We start from the raw sequence: 20,616 nt of genomic DNA on the forward strand, positions 1-20,616 counted from the left end.
GACGTTTTGCCTTTTTCAGTGAGAGCAGCTAATAAATGGAAGAGTCTGCCATCACTTATTAGAATTTGTGAAACATATTGCTCATTTAAAATCAATTTAAAATCATGGCTAAGAGACAATCCAGTAGTACTTTGTAACTGCGTCTTATCTGTGCTTTTATACAGCAATGCTGTTTTGTTTTAATGTATCTTATGTGTCTATTGTAGCGGTTGTGACGCCTGCTGGGGATTTCAGTTGAAAATTGGCCAGGATGGCTAAACTGGCACATTTACAGAAATGTTATCAAAGTGCAATGTCCCTGTATCTCTAAACTGTATGAATAAAAAAATAAAAAAATAAATGATAAGAACACACAACTATATTTCTGAGTGAAATGGAACAATTTACTTGAGTGACAGACTTTTCTATGTACACTTTTCTGTCACCTCAGGACACCAACACCAGACTACAAATATAAATACACAGAATGGCACTTATATCCCTGTCTCAGACATACAGCAGTGTTAGTGTGTGTGCTCATGTTTTATGTATGATCTTCTTAAAGGGAAACTCCACAAGTTTTACACATTAAAGTGTGTTTACAGGTCTTGGGGAGAACCACTGCATATGTGAAAAAAGTAGTGTAAAATATTTTGTGGCTCCAGAGGAAGCTGCATGTCAGCTGATAAATCGCTCCAGTGATGTCACTCAGTGGCTAAGGCCGGAGATACTATACTTGCTTTTGAGCCACGCATTTGCGTAGACAACCCGCTGCGTCGTGAACATAGTTGTTCACATACATGCTTGTACGTTACTCCTATTAATGGAGGATACCACTAGATGGCACACGTTAGCTTGTTGTCCCTGCTGCTGCCTACATGCTTACTGACTCCTGACCCTGTCACACCCCCATACTGACCCCACACTGCTCCTGACGTTCACGTTCATATTACATCTGGCGGACAAGCAGCACTGCACAATGGATGCAGGTTACGCAAGCAAGTCATTATGCGTAGCCGAATGCGTTAAAAAAGCCAAAGTTTATCTTTGGCTAAGGCACATTGTATAACACTGTTGGGCCTACATTACCCACAATGCATCTAAGCCACTGTGAGACAAAACTAGAGGCAATTTGTCAGATTACATGCAGCTTCCTCTGGAGCTATAAAAGTTTTATACTACTTTTTTTAGTAGCTGTACTCCTCAAGACCTGTAAACACACGTTAATGTGTTAAATTGCTGTAATTAAGTTCTAGGTGCTGTATCGTAGGCAACTGGACTCGTTTCAGTTTCTCGAAGATGTTTCACCTCTCATCCAAGAGGCTTCTTCAGTTCTAACTAACTGGAGGGTAGTTGCAGGCTTTTAAACTCTGTGTGGGAGTGTCCTTTGAGGACATGTGTGAGCTCTAAGTTTCAGAGTCATTAGGGCCACTTGTGGGTCGTTGACTTAACCAGCCTTGATGTGGGTTGCTAGGGCTAGGTGAGCCCAGGTGTGAAAGGCTGTTAATCTGTCTGGGGAGGGAACTCAGCACTGCATCGTAGGTGGGTGATACATCAACATGTTGTAATTAGGATTTAAAGACATTTAACTTATTCCAGCATAATACATACTGGAATATTAGGGTTAGTTTATGATAGTTCAGGGCAGATCATCTCCACCTGTGGTCATCTTTGCATACCAGACGACAGAGGCAGCTAACTATCTGATCAGAGACGAGAGTGGAGCCAGGAGAGCGGAGGGTAATTTGTTAGTGATGGGAGTTACTGATGGACAGCAGAGAAATTCTCTAGATTACTTAACGAGCATCGTGACCACTGAGTGATGGAATGAACAATAATGAAACACAAGACAGAGCCAAAACCAGTTGGCATCTATTGGTGCTTATGGCAAGGAGAACGTGGGAATCTCTGTCTCACACTCGTGCTGGGACACACAGAGAACAACAGTCACATTAGAAGTGGTACTTTTCTTTAGCTGCAAAAGTATCTGTGTCGAGCTCTCATCCAGCTGCAGCCGCAGACCAACAGGCCAGCGAGCCCACTGATGCATACCGAGTCTGAAATCAGCTGAGCCCCGGTGAATACAAAGCACGCAATTGAAGAGTCATCCTCTAACGCCTGACGTAGCAGGAGACAAGCCTTCCACATTAATGGTGTCACCAGATTTAATCACACTGGTGCATTGCGTCTCCTGAATCCCGTAACTCGAAGGTAATTTTGTCTTGTGGCATGTTTGTGCCAATGTATATTTTGTTTCAGGCAATTATCACACTAAATACATCCTGATACGTCTCGTAAAGGCTCATCTTGTACCAATCTAGCTTTGTGTACACGTGTGCCCTCTGTACGATTCATAGTGGGTGGATGCCTAATTATCTCAGTATTCTGCCTGGCTGAAAGTACACTAAATACTTTATTGACATCATGCATAGGGTGCAGATGAACACCCACAGGCGATGGATACTAATTAAAGATGTTCAAAGCATATATGGTGAGTCTGATTTGGTCTGTGATGTGTCTGCAATGATCAGAAAGTTGAGAGACACACAACACTTGGCTTTAAAATCTTGTGACATTTCCACGCCCACAATAAAGATGTTATTAGAAAAAACATCGTTACCCATGTGAATATGGGTCTTGCTATATTTCTGTGATAAGATGTGACTGTAAATCATCAATTTCAGTAGGATGGGCAGTTGTGTGTGATGGAGGGATAAGCGTTTGCTTCCACTTCACCCCACGAATTAAAGAAAAAAAGTGCGGTGAAGTGGAAAAGAAGTGGAGACGAGCTGAGGATGAGGCCATGCTGTTATGCATCTGTCCTACACTATAATCAAAAGAGTAGTTCTGTCGTCGCTGAAATAGCCCAACCTCTCATTTCACCTTACAGCCAATCAAAGAAGCAGGCATGCACACCCAGGGAACTAAATGTCACGTTAATTTTTCATCCAAAATGCCAGCCTTGCCCGACTGTATCTACTTGATGATCAACATGAAATGGCAACATCGAATAGTCCTATTTACTTAACACATTTTTTCTCCCACAAACCCTTTACTATGGCCTTTATAGTGAATTGCGTAAAGCTGCAATAATGCATATGAGAAAGTGGTTCTTCATAATGATGAAACCAGAGAGTCACCGTAGTGAGTCGACCTGTCAACTTCCAGTTATTTCCCTGATTCGTGTATAGTAGTTGTCCAGCACCAATTAGCAGGCAGTTAAAGTAAGCAACAAGATGGTGAACACTATTGACCAAATAGCAGCTGAGGGGGCAGATTTTTTTTTTCTCAGGGCTTGGCAGAGATCGAAACAGAGCTAAAAAGAGAGTGAATATTGGACTTGACTCCAAATAAATGCTAATGTTGGACCACATCTGTTGGATGTGCAAATGATAAATGATTGCTAACATTTTCAAAATAACTACTTTATAAGGTGATATTATGTCAGTGTTGTATTTTTACCTTTCACCTTGTGCATCTGATAATTACATTTTGTCAATGTTTTGTTATGTTTTGTAGCGGCATCATTTAGTCCATTTAAACTGAAAAATCTCCCTCTACAGGAAACACCTGTGTCTCCTCCAAAGGACACTTCAGACGCAGCATGGGTTTTAATGTCACAGAGGAAAAATTGAATTAATTTTGGACTTTTAGGGCTCACTCCAGGTGATTGCACTGATTAACATGTATTCATCATTAATCAGTAAAATTACCTTGGATGAATATCAAATCAATGCCTGGTCAATACTTGTATGTACCTGCAATGGACAAAATTCTTCCCCAGGTGTCTTGGGAACAACTATCTTCTCATTAAATGGGGCAGAGAGAGATTTGAGATGCACCGAATGCTTGATGTTGTGTGCAGTCGACTGTGTGCAGCTTGGCCTTCCCCATCTGTTTAAACTGGCTCAGTAATACACTACAGCATTACAGACAGGATTTATACTCACAGAGAATCTCGAGGCTTACCATTCAGTCAAGTTAGATTCATTCTCTTATTATTCTATTGGCAGCTAAAGGTCCCGTACTTTAGTTGTTTATTGTCTTGGCTTTACAGCTTCTGTGCTTTTGTATTTGAGATGAGTCAACTGTCTGGGATTCTCTTATCTGTCTGGCCCTATTCTCCTCGACTCCCCTTTAGACAAGCAGTTTATCTGCCTTGGCTTGGTGACCTACCCTGTTTGAAGCCGCTGGGTCAAAGATAGGGTTGTTATTAGTGGAACTGAAACAACAAAGTGACCGAACTCCCCTTAAGCTCAAGATCTTCACATCTGGCTCCAGTCTAACGTTTGGTCGTCATGGGGTAAAAGTCACGCTGGACAGTGAGTAAGGCCACTCTAATAAGACATCAAGAAAATAATTTCAAATCACAGGAAACCTTGACATTATAACATTGATTCATTATATATGGAGCAAATATATTGGAGATATGGAGATATTATTTATCTATGTTGTGCAGGACTTATAAGATAAGAAATATCCTTTATTAGTCCTACAATGGGAATTTGTATTATTACAGCAGCAAAAGGGATAGCAAAATAGTAAAAAATAAGAAAAAAAAGCAAGATAGGTCCATGAACATGAGAAAAAGATCAAGCAGTAAGAATAATATAAACTATACAAATAAGAAACAAAATCCACAGTTAAAATCTTTACACCTTTGCACATTGGGATGCTGAAATTGTACTTTTGTATATTTAGATTATGAATGTCTTCCTATGGCCTTATTGATTATACTGAATTTTTATGACAATGGCCAACTTTTATTTCAATTTATGGGAAAGCTGAATGATTGCAGAAGAATGGTCCTCTGTTTATAACAATTTGTTGCTATGAAAATGTGTTTTTGATAAGCAAACTCTAAAGAAAAGAAGAAACCCAAGTCAAGGTCAACAGAAAAGTTTGAAAGTTCCTGAAATAGTGGTTGCTGTGTTATCGCAGGGCAGATTATTAATGTGGTACTCCATTTGACCTTATGTACGGAAGCCCTAAATGGCCATGCATTCATACATTTTATTTCCTCTGTTTTCCCGTGATAACGAGTTGATTTCATTTGTTTTCTCGAGATCTCGAGTTATTATCTCGAAATAACAACTGCCGTTTTCCCGAGCTAACGGGATAATTTTCTCGAGATCTTGAGATAACGAAACTTTGTTTTCCTGCGATACAACGATATAATTAATTTGAGATCTTGAGAAAACAAAATGATAGTGTAGTATATTAAATCATTGTAGGAAACATCATTCAGTGTAGCAATGTCAGAGGAGCAGGAGCATATCGATCACCATGTCACATATCTTTTCAATCAAGGCCTGACACAGGCTAAAATAGCATTATGCCTTGCTATTACAGATAATATACACATTAGTGTGCGTTATCTAAAAAGACGGTTAGCAAGGCTTCAGCTATATCGGCGGTGCAATCAAAGTGAGCCTGTCGTCGTTAACTACATAGCTGACCAGCTACGAGGTCCCGGGTGTCTCCATAATCTCAGGCCTAGCATATCACAGTCATTATCTCGAGATCTCGAATTAATTATATCGTTATCTCAGGAAAACAATGTTTCGAGATAATAACTCGAGATCTCGCGAAAAAACAAATGAAATTAACTCGTTATCACGGGAAAACGGAGGAAATAAAATGTATGAAAGCATGGCCCTTTAGGGCTTCCGTACTTATGCTTTGATGCATGTTGAATTTCTTTAAGCTAATCCAACATTATAAATATAAACGTATTATTACTATACGTACAACAGAAACATAAATTAACACCAGTGTATCCAGTAAAAATGTGCATTATCAAATAACATTTTGAACTTGCGTTCATGTCAGCCAGATGATAAATCACTTCCGGCAGCCATTTTGGATTCAGAGACACAACTTGGGAAAGCCGCAAATAAATAAGTAAACAAACGAAAAACCTTTCCTACATGTAACCGCAGCACACTGAATAGTTTACCCTGTCCGGAGAGAGGATCTCGTAAAAATCTTCCAAACGTTGGTTAGTGTTGTTAAACGACCTTGTGCGCGTTTGAAAGTGTGCTCCGTCGTCACTGAAACAGATAGCGTTACTGTTACGCGGGTTGTGCTATCAGGGACTCAAACGGCTGCTTGATTGCTAACAGGTGCCACGGGAGGAGCCGGGGGCGCGCCATTAGACAGGAGGACAGATGTTTACACACTGGATTTCTACTGTTCGGACAAAAGCTAATTTAATTGGTAAGTACAGCCGCTTTTGTTCTGTAACTGTCAGGGTAAAATGCGCCATAGGCTGTTGTGTTTGTAGCTAATTAACTGGGCAAAAACATGCTAAAACGTTAGCTGTCAGTTAGCTACAAAGCCAAACCAGCTTCAGTATGAGCTCTCTGCTTTTGGTTATTAGAAATGCTGTCACCATAGTATTTTGCTATAGCTCGTTCTTTGTTCCTCAACTTTGTTTATTTGTCAGGTATGTTAATTACTAGCGTGGCCTTGACAAACTATGTCTATGATGGGTATTGGTGCTTGTATGCTAACTGCTAGCTCTACTGTAGCTAGCACATCCCTCATCCCTTGAAGGTAAGGCTCTTGGTGGCCATAAAAAAAAACCAACCTTGGTGCCTTTTCTCTTCTAGATGTCTCAGCTTTGCAGCAACTTATTTAAACTTATTGGTTAAGCAAAGGAAAAATAGTCATGCACATGACAATGGTGGTTAATATTTTAACTATAATTGTTTGTTTTTCACCCTCCAGTGAGAACAGAGGTCCAATTCTGTGTTGGCAGCAAATAGACAGTTAAAATACTGTGTGAGAATAAAGCAGGACATCAATCCAGTTTTGTTCTTAATGACAAGGCTGAATAAATACTCTAAAATTAAGTCAGCTTTGTATTTTAGGATGCAGATACTAGTGTATACATTGCATACCAAAGGTGTGACTTGTGTCAGATATGTAGGAAGTTATTTTTATTTTGTTTAGAGAGACACTGATTGTAACTTTCTTGGCCAATTCCCATTTTTGACAGACCACCTGAGGTCTTTTTCCTCGAAGCTTAATATTTTATTTCATTAAAATGTAATAATTTCTGCTAACTTGGGCATTCATTAATACTGACTATGCACTATGCCTTGTCTACAATACCCTGTGGGAAATCCTGGTTACAATACAGATAAATATTGGCATTAAGTTTTAGTCCAGATGTTTGAAGTGAATGTTTCTCTCCAGTCTAATCATTTGTGATTTTCAATACAGTCAGGAGAAAGTATTCGGACAGTGATGTGTTATTCTTTGTTTCAGCTCTGTATATCAGCATAATGAATTTGAAAAGAGACAATGGCCGCGTTTCCCAGATTCGATCGTTCTTAAGGACTTAAGAAGGCTCTTAAGAGGGGTTCGGCTAAGAAGGAGCGCTAAGATACGGGTGTTTCCCAGATGCGTTCTTAACTGCCTTCTTAGGAGAACCTTAAGATCAAGCCAAAGAAGCTTCTTAAGAAGCTCTTAGTGGGAGCTGTCCACCGCGGTGCTGCTGTGCTGAATCAATCGATGCCAGGCAAATCGATCACCCACCTCTTTATCAGCGCATAAGTGTGTGTGTGTGTGTGTGTGTGTGTGTGTGTGTGTGTGTGCGCTGTCAGACCGGGCTGTCCAGGCAAAGAGATCCAACGGCCGTTGGATCTCCGCACGGGGCAGCCGGTACTTTGCCTGGACAGCCCGGTCTGACAGAACGTCCAGTGGGGAGAAGTGCTGACGCACGTATGCATTTATGTAAACCGTCTGGCTTCGCGCACGGCGACGCTGTTGGTTCGCAGGGAGAATGTGCTGTATTGCAGCCATGGTTTCTCACACGCGAGGACTTTGGCAACGCAGAGTAGCAGGGGAAGCCTCTCTGGATGAGGTCAGCTGAGTTTAATACATCTGTTCCCTTGATATCTGTGAAATGCCACAGGGTTGTTGTTTTTTTTATGTGTAGTACTATAAACTCATATATGCAGATGTTGCGGAAAACTTAAACGTGTAATTCAATAAAAAGGTTTTTTTTCATCTACCATTTTCTTATTTTTTTTTCTTGCGCTAGTGGTCCGCAGCTATGAGCGCATTTCAACACTGAGCATTGTTTTATTATTTCGCAAAGTGGAGGATATAAATTTCCCTGACGCGCTTGATCACTGAGCATTCGGTCACTAAGAAGGCTGTTAAGAGTGGGTCAGCTCAATCTTACATTTCCTTCTTAGTGAAAGATCTTCTTAAGCTAAGAGCGACTCTGGGAAACACATCCTTCTTTCACAGCGTTCTTAAGAGCGCTCCTAAGAAGATCTTAGCACTTAAGAGCTTCTTAACGAATCTGGGAAACGCGGCCAATGTCTTTTGCATTACATTCCTGACTTTTAACTTTAAGGCTGTTCACATCCATATTGGGTGAACAGTGTAGTGTTTAGGCCTTTTAAAACAGTGTGGTTTAAGGGTATCTTAACATGACTTATTCACCTCAAACCAGATCGGAAAAAAATCTAAATTATTACTAAGGAGCCGCTATCATGGGAGAGTCCTGTGATAACAACCGCATGTGAGAAGAAAAACACGTTTTTATTAATTACTTAACATGATTTTAATTATTAAAGAGAATGACTGGGAATGAAAGAACTTGATGTGGATTAATCATCTTTAAAACTGTCTTGGCTCGTGAACATTGTAGTCTTATCAATAATGTGTAGGCCCCTGGTGGAGGAGGATGTACTGTAGGTGACTGAGGCCTGGCCTCACAGAGCTCGTCTGAGAGATCTTACTGTCCAATTCCTCCAGAGTTTTCTTGCTGTCACCCGTCAACATTTTATCACTACTCCTTCACCAGTGTGTTTTTCCCCCTCCCTCCTCTTATACTTCAACCGAGGTAAGCCAGGCTTTAAGATGGCACGCTATTGGATTTTTGTGTCACGTAAAACTGCATTCGGCTGAGAGGAATGGTCGAAAGAAACACTGATACTGTGACAGAATTATGTCAAAGTATCAGACTATTGTGTGTAGACTGAACAACTCTCTGATGTCACCAGATGTCTGAACTCGATCTCTTTTTTGCAGCAGTTTCAGCTTGACTGAAATTGCACTGTAAGAAAAAATTACAGAAGTTTTGAGTCTAGAACTTTTTTGTGCTATGACATAAGACAGAGAAGTTCTGGGGCGGTTTCTCTTTCACCAGGGGCTGTTTTAAACTAGTTCATGTGATGCAAATTTAGCTTCCTTTATATTTCCAGAGTGTGCTGTAACCCCTGCTCACTAGAGGTGATTTGATTGGATTACGATTTGCATGTTTCAACAGATTAATTACAAATTGCACATATTTACTGCTGACCATTTTCCAAAACACATGTCAAGTTTTCCTTCTCTTTTAAGGCTACCACTGGTTTCTGTTCATGCAGAATAGTATAAAAATCGACTTGCATTCCTAACTTGAGTGTCATTTATGTCTGTAGTGATAGAAATACAAAACATTTATGGAAATTAAGGAAATAGGTGATGTCCAGCACTAACACTTAGCAGTAAGCAAAATAGTCTTAATGTGAAAAATGAACACGCAAACCAAATGTGCTTAAGTGATTTAATAATTCAGTGATTTGGTAGAACTGATATGTAAATTAAAAAATCAAGTCACATTTGGTGAAAGTGACTTAGGAGATTAGGGAATCAACACTGACATCAGTGTTTCTCCTACATAGGGCCATCTGTGTCAGTTTTATCCCAGCTGCCATGAAATCATAAATAATGAAAATTTCATTATGACACCTTAAATCAAGTCATAAGTCTGCACCAAATGGCATGATTGAAGGAAAAAACACATCAGTCGGGGATCTTGTGAGGATGAATATTAAAAGGCATAAAAGTAAATATTTAAAAGTACTTTAATGTCACTGTCAGTCATTTTCAGACAGCACTATTTAAGGAGGAAGGAGAATTTAGTTAAGTAGAATCATACTCCTACTACTTATCACTCTGGGCAGTTTTCGAGCCATTGCCAGTACATAGCCGGCATTTTGTAGTCGACAACACCTTCCCCATCTTACAACTCATAAAATCTAAATATCTGAAGACAGCCCACAACCTAGATTAACAGCTTACTGGTGGTTGAAATTGCAACTGCTGCTATTAGACCCCACAGAACTAACATTGCATGCAGAGTAGATGAAATTCAATACCAGGAATGTAAAAGTACTCATAGGTCAAGCTGAAAGCATTTGGTGTCTCTTTGTACGGGACCTAATTATCAGGGTACTGACAAGATGATTAAACAGCAAATATTTAATTGGACTGTAATTAATATTGGGTAGGGAGGAAAAAAAACACAAAAAGTGTGCTCCAAATGGCATAACATTTGAATTCATGCAGTACTTAAATCATCCTAATTACTATAAAAAACTATTTCAATATTGGAGCCAGTTAGTTAAATGCCCTCTTGCTGTGTGCACTAAATTCAGCTGCTTTCATGCAATGCTTATTAGGAGGGCTGTCACAACCTCTGCTGTGTCCAGTCAAACAACTGATCTTTTCTAGTAAGCGCCCTAGTCAAGTAACAGGGAAAAATGGATGCCTTTGGGACCCAACTGATGTTTGTCAGCCAAGGTAACTGAGCCCAGCACACCTACAGATATGTGGGTGTACAGAGCTTTGACAAGGCTACAAACTGACCACTGCAAACACAATTTAACAGGGTTATTACAGAGTAACATAATGATGATTATCACTGTTATTATACTCTTTTTTTTCAGGTATTGAGAATAAAGAAATTAGGTAATTCTTGCCTGGATTCAGTGGAGATGAAGGTGTATTTCATATGAGTTAGATGCTCTGGAGGGATCCCTTTCTCCCACATGTATGCTGTAATGCAACGATACTGGAATTTTATTTCCCTCTTCTCCCTATAAATCTGTAGATGTATACATTTACTTCCTGTGTGCAGAACAACTGGGAGTATAAATCCTTGAGAAATGCTTCCTCTCCAATGGGTTGTGCTGCTACTTCATGGAGATATTTTTCAAAACATTGACATATGACAGCGTCTAGTGTATACATACTATATTAATATTTTGAGTAGGATCTGACCGGATGAAATAAGTAGCCTCAGAAAAAGAAATACAGGAAGGGTTTTTCTCAACCATACATCTCATATTTCTGTACACATTAAAAATAGGCTTGTGTGGTATGGACACAAACAACATATGGTCAATAGAGCTGGAATCTATAGTTGTCAGGAATGTTTATTAGCTTGTCAATAGTAACTGACTCAGGTCCCTGACTGGCTTTGGTGTTACTGCTTCTGACATCTTATTGACAACTAAAAATCCCTTTAGCAGCGTACCACAGTGTATAATGGATATTTTCATCAAAAACAAAGTGAGATCACCTTCTCGAAGTGTGGGAAACAGGACATGTATGTAGCTCACACGCTGCCTCTGGATATGTTTATTCAAGGATTAAATCCACAACAAACCACAACAAACAGAGACAGAAATGGTGTCTGTTTATATTGAATAGCATGTATCACCTGTGTCTGTTGATTGATTAATCAAAACAAAGTCAAAAGGCAGCATGACTCATGCTGATTAATATTAATATGTTCATAATTTTTTCCCCAAACGTGACTTCACAGCAGTTTCTAATAGTAACAAGCAGAGAGAGCTGAGGATCCCTCAGTCACATTTTCAAATTCTCCAACAGGGATCAGAACTTACACTGCACGGTATATCCAGTTCAATATGTAAAACACATGTTTATGCAGGAAAAGTCGTGCTGATTACTGCAGCAGACCCATTAGGATTTTCATACATTTCATAAATACATTTTACATAAATTAGGGATGCATGATCAACCTGATATTGGGAAATTTAAATTATCGAGTATTTGTCGGTAATGGTGAAATTCTAACCAATAAATAGAGCTGGTAATACGAAGCCAAATTGCTTTCATCTACTTAACAAGCACAACATTTTGTTAACTCTGATACAGCAGGTTGCTGTTTGCACCTTAAAAGTTTGTTTGTAATCCATCAATAAACACAGATGCAAAAGAAGGAGAAGTAAAAGAATATGGAATTTTAAATCATCCGTCTTTGCTTACTTAATTTTTTGCCTTCCTTACCCTCAGGTGTGCATAAACTACATCTACGAAACTTCTTTTCAAATACAAAAATGTGAAATTATCGTTCATCTTATCAGTATCGGCCGTGAGAAGCAGGTTATTGCGCCCTAACCTGAATATATAAATTGGCTAAGCATACTATGATTTATTGGCCACTGGTCTTCTTTGGACGATATTTGTTCTAAATAGTTTAATCAGTGAATCAATCTCAGTGAATCAATCTCAGTTCATCAATCTCTTCTTTATTTGTCGATTGATGATATGATTGTCAATTATAACAGCATCACAACATTAGCTATGTTTTTAAAATGAGCATCATAGTGTAATGTTGCTCACTGCTGCAGCAATGACCTAGTCAAGGCTGAGAGGTTATTTGGAAGTGAAATCGCCATTTATCTTTACTTCAGTAACCAAATGTTTCATGGCTGCTTTACTTAGTTTTAGAAAAATTAAAAATAATGAGCAACAGCTTATATTCTGCTTGCAAGAGCATTCAACAAACTGTCCTGATGTGTGGGTCGAGGTTAGTAAAAAATGATGAAACTGTGAAAGTGAGATAAATTGAAATCACAGCTGAGGCCTAATGTAATGTTCCTAAGCTTTGACAGGATCGGGGATATCATGTCATTTCACCCTCTGATGGAGAGGAGAAGAGGAAAGCCTGTATGTGTGTCATGTTGGTATATGAGCTGATCCACATTTCAAGAGCCTGCATGTGTCGAGGTGTGCAGCAACACTTGGCTGTAAATAGATTTGACTATGTCAAAGTAAATGTCCATCTGCACTGGTTTGCTGAAAGAGTGTCATGTAGTGAATCAGTGTGTGCGCATGTGTACGTCATAGATAGAAAGGAGTTTGTTCACTGCCATCAAATGAGCTCTGAGTCAGAGGTTTTCTCTCCCTCCCCTCACATCTCATCCCTCTCCTCTCTCATTTGTCTTTTCTCGCTGCATTGATGTCTTCCCTATTACCTCTGATTTGGCTTGTCTGGTAGTGAATACCTAATCATGCTGAAGATGCCACACTTTCACTCCTTGAAGGCTTTATTCGTTATCCTTCTCCTTTCCTCTCATCTGGTGTGACACTTACTCCTTGCTGGGAGATTGGGAGATGTGCCATGTACAGTTCATACAAACATAAAAAAAAGCTCATGTGTGTCATGATTTTGCCACCCACATCCAGATACACATCTGTGGTGCACGTTTTGTGTAAAATGAAATATGAAGGATTTTTTTATTCCCATAAGAATAAAAGTACCCAAACACCCTTATTTAATTATTGATTTGTTTTTTGGAATTTTTCTTTGACTCAGATTGGCTTGTCTGGCTTCATTCAGAGACTTCAGACTTTGACAGACTTTTTCAGGCTTTAATTTTGTTCACTAAGACGATCCTCAGCCTCAGTCCCCTAAAATGTCTTTTGTTTCTTTTAAGACAGCACCGATAGTCTAGACACCATCGTCCTCTTCAGACAAACCTTGCTGCTGCTGCTTCAGAATAAGGTAAGACAAACATCCCTCTTCCTGTCCCAACAGTAAACAACAAAATGCAGAATGAGCCCACTATGTCTTTGCATTTGTGTGTGTGTGTGTGTGTGTGTGTGTGTGTGTGTGTGTGTGTGTTTGTGCGTGTGTGTGTGTGTGTGTGTGTGTGTGTTTGTGTGTGAGCCTTTTCCCTTTAATCCACACCAGTGGATGCACTTGGGGCTTTGCTGCCCTTCGGGTTGTTCTCAAGGCCTGGTTGGGGGTCCACAGCTGTTCTATGGAAAATGTACTGAATAAGTCACTTAGTTGCTATGTTACAAGAGACCACGGCAGCAGTACACCATCATCACTATTACAGGGAGTGTTTTTCAGAGAAAAAACCATCCTTTGAATTTTTATAATGGCCTGCTGAGAGATTTGATGTGAAAATCAAAAGGTAGTTTAGATAGATGGTAGTTGAGATATTTGTTTATAGATTAGTCATTACTGTACATAAATGATCTAGGAAGTTGCTAGGAAGTGCTACTTTATGGTATTGATCATACACATACTACACTGAAAAGAAAATTGGTAATCTGAATTCTTAGGAACTTTGTAGTATATTCAGGATGCCTGCCTTTCTCTCATTGTTGTCATTGTCACTGTGCTGCTGGTCTAGATACGACACTATAAACCTCACACAAATAATATGAATACAGCCCTAGTTTTCAGATTTTTTTGAAAAAACACCCACTGGGATAAAGCCTATTTGATTTGCATGTGGTCCTTTGAAGTGCTGTGCCTTGTGAGTGTCTTGTGTCAAGAGAACTGAGGCAGTAATTCATGGTATCTGGTGGGCAATGATTGCATCTGTCTTCCTCTATATGAGTGGTCTTGAGGGAATCCAGCGGTTTGTCCATGCATGTGGATGCATATTTGTTTGTGACTGCTGTAGCTACAATTGTTCTCAAAGTTCAGTTTGTAGTATTTATCGTATCATTACCAATTCTAGATTCTTACTTTTTCATTTCTAATTTTTATCTCTTTCTTTTTTTCCCCATAAATTCACTGTAATAGACACTTTTATTGGGTTTAAGGGTGTGGGTTTTTGTTGCACTTTTCGACTGTGTTAAGGTCTGTTATTCAGGCACTGCCCCCATCAACAGCCAATCAGCAGGGCGAAACTTCGATAAGAGATCTTGTCATAAAGTGACAGATTTAAGTTACGGTCAACAATTTATCACTGATCCAAGTCATTTTGTCTAACCAAAGCCATAATACATATTAAAGATGTTCAAGATCTCATTGATTGTTGAGAAATTCCCTCCTCAGAGTCCAACTTCTGCTACAGTAGCCTTTGTTATGCAATTACTGCTGCAAAGAAAGTGCCTACTGTTGTTATTTCTGAAAAGCAAAACATAGAAGGGTTTCTTTAGGTAAATGTTATCCGCTAGACTTATAAAAATTTAAATAACTATTTTGCTCAGGGCTGCAATTAAGGAGGCTTTTACACAGTGCAGTCTCCAATGATGTCCTCAGGAGGCTTTTAAGTTTTGTTGCAGTCACAGTCACAGTATTCTCCAAAATGCAAGGTGGCTTATAAACAAAACATTTTGTATAGAAGCAAGATGTCAACAAGGGTTACCAGTTGATTGCCATACACCAAACATGGCTGCACGTTCTGCTATACAGTGCTTCAAGAATCGTAAAGAACTGTACCCGAACCTTCTGTAAGCGTAGGCTACCGGCCAAACAGCTGACTGCTCGTTGTAGCCCAGCCAATTACTTTATTGTAAGAATTTTTTATTCCATTAAAATGGTTTTGATTGATAAGCTCAAATTTGCTATGTGTGGACATTGTACGATAAACAGCTTCAGCTTGAAAAAAATGTGAGCATGGGATGGTATGAGACACTGGGGCTTCAAAAAGCAGATTTTTCAACAGGTTCCTCTAACTCGTGCTATAATGCAGTGTGTTGGGATCAGAGCTGCCACACAGTTGGAGACACAGTCTCTGATTGGTCGACAGACTCAGCCAGAGGCAAAAGTAACTTTTCAACATAAAAAAAATGGATAAATGATCACAGAAGACACTCGGCATTAGATTTATCTTTATGGATTCAACTTATAAAGCTTCCAAAAGACACTGTAGCTCAAGGGTCGATTACAAAGCTTCTGAAAGGGTCACAACAGTTAGCTTCTGTGCAAAAAAGTCTTTAGCATGTAGTATACAGATATTTAGTGTTGCTAAAGTTTTGTCGTACATGACATCCTCAAACCCATAGTTCACTTCTGTAGTGTCCAGTTTGTCAGATCAGTCCTGTTCAGCTTTTGGTGGTGAGACAGACTCATGCACGCAGGTCAGCTGGAAAAGCTCCACTTCAGTGATACTGTACGCAGGTTATTTTCACATGTTTCATTTGACATCACATTTATTTTTCACTTACCTCATCATAGACTTTACTTGCCCTGAGCAAGTAAGAAAGTTAATGTTGAACCCTGTGGATGTTATGAAGTTGCTTTTTTTCCAGTAGCTTCACATAATTTGAGTACAGTGACTCACATGTTTTGTTATTTTAAAGTTATTTTTGGCATAGGTTCATTTCAGAAGTAATTTAATCTAAAACCAATACATGGCTGTATTAAAAGACAAAGTAATCTTGCTTATTTTGGTTGAATAAGAGTCCATTTATGTTTCTATTGAAACAAAACATTTATCATCATTGTGCCATGTTTCGATAAACCTTACGAGGGCCCAATAATTAAATAAAAGTCAGGAATATTCATGATTTCAAATATGAATAGCTATTTTCAGTCTGTAGACTAAAACACACAAGAAGCCCAATACTCCTTTATAATATTTCACTATATGTTTACATGCAATAATTAAAATCACTGTATATGATGGAATAGAAGCATTAGACTTAACTAGGGCCACTGAATTATGGCTTTTATTGCCAACATGTTTCTCCATGGGGGAAAATCCCTGGAACCCTCCTAGCTAGCTCATATTTCCAACTTGCTGGCTGCTTCATATCCTTGTGGAAAGCCCTGAATAAAGCCTGGCAAATGAATCTGAAAGCCGATGTTCTGCATCATTAGATTATCCCAGATATATCGGTATTGGCACATAAGTTAGCCAATACACGCCATTACACAGTTTGTCCATCAGAGGAAGCGTACATTGATTTGGGCCCTGCCCAGTACATGTTTTGTTTTCAGTTCTTTAACAACTAATAAAAATAAATATAGGCTGATATATAGTTCTGAGTTTTTTAGTCTTAGATATTGGTATGCATCAGCTTTAATAGTATCAGTTCAAGTATCATTTGGACTGTAATTAAGATGTCCCAAATTTTCCTCGAATTAAACATGCAAAACATGAGATTAAATACTATTACAGAGATCTATCCAATAATTTAAAGCCTGTAACCAAGAGTGTTGGCCTTTAGATTTACTCAGACATCTGTTTTAACAAGCCTTTAAATGAGTTGTTCAGTCTAGGTCTTCAGTAATCTTATTTTAGTTGCTGGGTCATTGCTAACTCAAAGAGCTGATTGTACCTCCGTCTCTGTTTGTGCACCACAGTCAACTGACACACTACCCCCACCCTCTCTCTCTCCTCCTCTTCCTGAGGTGTCACTGTCTGCAGAACCACAGGAACAGGCTTGAGGGAGACTGGCTGAATTATTTTCCTCTCTCTTCACTTTTGCCCTCTTTTTTAATCTCCTCAAGCGTATGCTCTCACACAAAGCTGGTATTCTCTCGCTTCTGCTCATCGTGTCACACTTTTGCTTGCCAGGAGACAGTGGGTGGGCAACTATGGTCTTGTGGGTGCAAATGTATAAGTATCTCTTTATCTTGACACCCCAAACCACCCCTTTCGCCATGTGCTATGATCCACCCCCCTGTCTTGAAAAACTTGTAAACAACTATTCATAAAAAATTGTACTAAAGTGACACTGATTCTGCTGCATTAGCACTGATCTTTTTGTATCACACCAAGCTTTCAAGCCACACCAAACAAATGACTTTGTCTAAAGAAAAGAAGGAAAGTCTGTGATACATCGTATGATGAACGGAGCATTGTACATTGTATGAGTTTTGTCCATTTTTATGATTGCTCAGTGTAAAAATTGCATATATATTTGTATGAATTAAATTGGGTAGAACTCCCCCCTAAAAGTCAGTGATTCAGATCATCAGTTCAGGAGCCATCGATTTAAATCTCACTTGTAAGTTGAATTGTCTGCCTTTCTTTTCTCACTCCATTCTCCAGAGCAGCACAGAATGACGGCATAGCGGGCTGGTAACAATCCATTTTTGTCTTAAAATGACCTACAGTATTAAGATGTTCATTTCTCTGACTGGGCAAATCCAATGTTTTTTAAATTACAGATGATGACCAGAGAGACACAAAATTGGGTCTTACAAGTAATACATGACACCTGACACAGTGGGACTGCTCTGCAAGTGTTCTTACCTTGTCCGGTGGCTCGACTTGCAAGATCACATCATCATGTGATCTTGCAAAACCATCTTGCTACGTTTCAAGCTATGCGCTTTTTGCCAAACCACAGTGGTTCAGCATACTATCAGGAACTACTGGCAGCATCTTTAAATTGCTTTCTTTGTCCATCATACAGTCCAAAACCAAAAGGCTTAATTTAGTATCATAAAATACAAAGAGAAGCAGCAAAATTTTCTCGAGCGATTAATCATTTAATCAACTAATTGTTGCAGCTATATTTTACAGTGGTGTTACAGAGTGGAGGTTCTTCTTTCACAAACAGTCTTTGGGTGAGTGCAGATACTGGCCACAGAGAGCACACAAACCCAACCACAGACAAGTATATTTTTGGCATGTTACCAGATAACTCATGGAGTCACTCACCAATGCGGCCAAATCATTTTTCACATTCCCGCACTCTACTTTTCACTTGCTGTGCACAACCCAGCTGTTGTAAAGAACAGCAGAGCTTCAACACCAGCAGGCAGTAGTGGACAAAGCATAGAAATGTACAGAAAAAAAAGGATTTTGGTCCGCTTTATTTTAGATGATAATATCCTTTAAAATAGGCCCAGATTAGCCTTTAGCTCCTTAACCATTTAAGTATAGCATATGGATTTAAAAACATAAATACACTTTTTGTTGACAGTCAGTTACCAGTCACGATGACAACATTCATTGATTGTTAAAAAAAAAAAATATTTATAAGAAAACTCACTTTAATATCAGTGCTTGGACTAGAAAATCATGATTCTCATCCATAAATCTATGTAACCTTAGCTACTTGGCTCTCTCTCTCAAAGTGCATTTTAGACTAGCAATAGCAGTAGTGCGTCAAAGGACTTGCTGACGCAAATTTACTTCCACAGTGGTGGCCTCTCTGTACCTAAGTCCTTTGTGGTGCTTTGTTTGTGCATTGTCTCTGCCACTTCACATTGTAGTGCCTGCTGTACCATCACATCTGCGTGATGTGGAGAGGCTTGTTGAGTGTTTATTTGTTTCAATATCCCTGCAGGAGTCTGCTTTTTAATCGTGCATGAGCGGCTTCATACCTCTACCAAATTAAAGCTCTCGTGGTGTTTTTGTAATGTCTCTTATTCTACCTCGCTGTTTGCATTTTCAATTTCTCTGTCCTCTTCTAACACCACTCTTTTCCATTTATCAATTTGTCGCCTTTCTTTTCTCTCTCTCTCTCTCTCTCTTTCTCTCTCTCTCTTCGTTTCAGTGGAAGTCATCTCAACCTCTCCCCTTCTATCACTATGTTGCCCACTTGGGAGCTGGAGTGCATTTGCTCGCATGTTTACGCATATCACTGATAAATTGTTTGGCTTGATCTCGGAGAGCAGGCTTGCTATTAGAATGGTTTATCTGATTTGGTGTTGGGGGTAGCAAATTTTTCATTATTTTTATGTAATTAAAAAGAATTCCCATGGGCTGGCTTTTCATTTATACAGTGTTCCCAAAACACTAGGGCTGTTGGGTTGTAATTTGCTATCTTCTTTTTCTTGTTTGGATTAAACATGTGTGTCACACACGTGTCTTCATTGTCATAGAGTATACATGTTTGGTTTTACTCACCAATTCAGCTAATTCTATTGGGCTTTGTATTAGTATAGAGGTGTACTGACATATTTTTCATAAATCCAAGCACCAAAGGTTGACTGATGCTAAGCATTTAAAATTATACAGTGTAGGGTTTCTGCAAGTGTTTTGCAAGCGCTGCAGCCTGCTGCCCCTGAGCATGACCAAACGTGGGGAAAATCCATTTTTTATAATGTTGGTTAATAATGTGCGGATGACGGAATGAAAAAGGTGCAACGTGACTGTGAGTGATGCACCGACGCTACAGTTATCTTGTAATTTTTTTTTCTCTTTCTCAGCTAACAGTGCAGTAGAGAGGCTGCTCGCCACTGCTGGAGACATGATGTTAATGAAAACACAGCAGAGCACCCCGCCTTCCCCCTCATTTTGTTTTTCTCATACAGCACAGGCAGGAGAATGTTAAATTTGCTTTCAAAATAAGTAATTAAATAATGTGTAACTCGGTTAACTTTTGGAAATAAAAAGACTGCGGACCATTCATCTTATCTGCCAGTAATTATCTAATTCTATTTCAGTTGACTAAGGACACCAGTGAATGGTTTCACACACAGTATACTGGAACAGAAGAGTGAAAATAGTGCCTCCTTCTAATCATTCAATAGAGAATGGGTTCAGAATCGATATTCTGAATGGATACGGCATCCAAGTATTTTGATACTATTGAATCTGGAGATGTGCATATCATCCCGGGCCTTCTTTTTCAGCTGTTTCTAAACTACAGTGGAGCAGCTTAGTAGGAAACATAAATATGATGTTTGGAAAGCTCACCATTGACATTTGTTGGTTTAGCCTGCACCAGGCACCCATCAAAAAAACACTTGGCCACTGCCCTGCAGCAGGCCCCTGCGCTGGCACCCATCAAAAGATACTTGCTACTTGGCCTAACAACTTTTCTGGAGGAAACCCTCCAGTAGTGTAAGATAATCTTACACTGCTGACAAAAAAGTACTCTGCAATT

General features: G+C 39.3%; 1 long non-coding RNA gene across 1 annotated transcript; it reads left to right on the forward strand.

The window, feature by feature from the left end:
* The first annotated feature begins 5,891 nt into the window (after positions 1 to 5,891).
* On the forward strand, positions 5,892 to 20,039 carry LOC311261712. The gene is made up of 3 exons (XR_014623166.1): positions 5,892 to 6,198; positions 13,518 to 13,585; positions 19,937 to 20,039. It is a non-coding gene; the product is annotated as an uncharacterized lncRNA (long non-coding RNA).
* Positions 20,040 to 20,616: the final 577 nt, after the last annotated feature.

The sequence above is a fragment of the Pagrus pagrus genome (genome assembly GCF_965226575.1).
Source record: "Pagrus pagrus genome assembly, chromosome: 8".
Classification (NCBI taxonomy): domain Eukaryota; kingdom Metazoa; phylum Chordata; class Actinopteri; order Spariformes; family Sparidae; genus Pagrus; species Pagrus pagrus.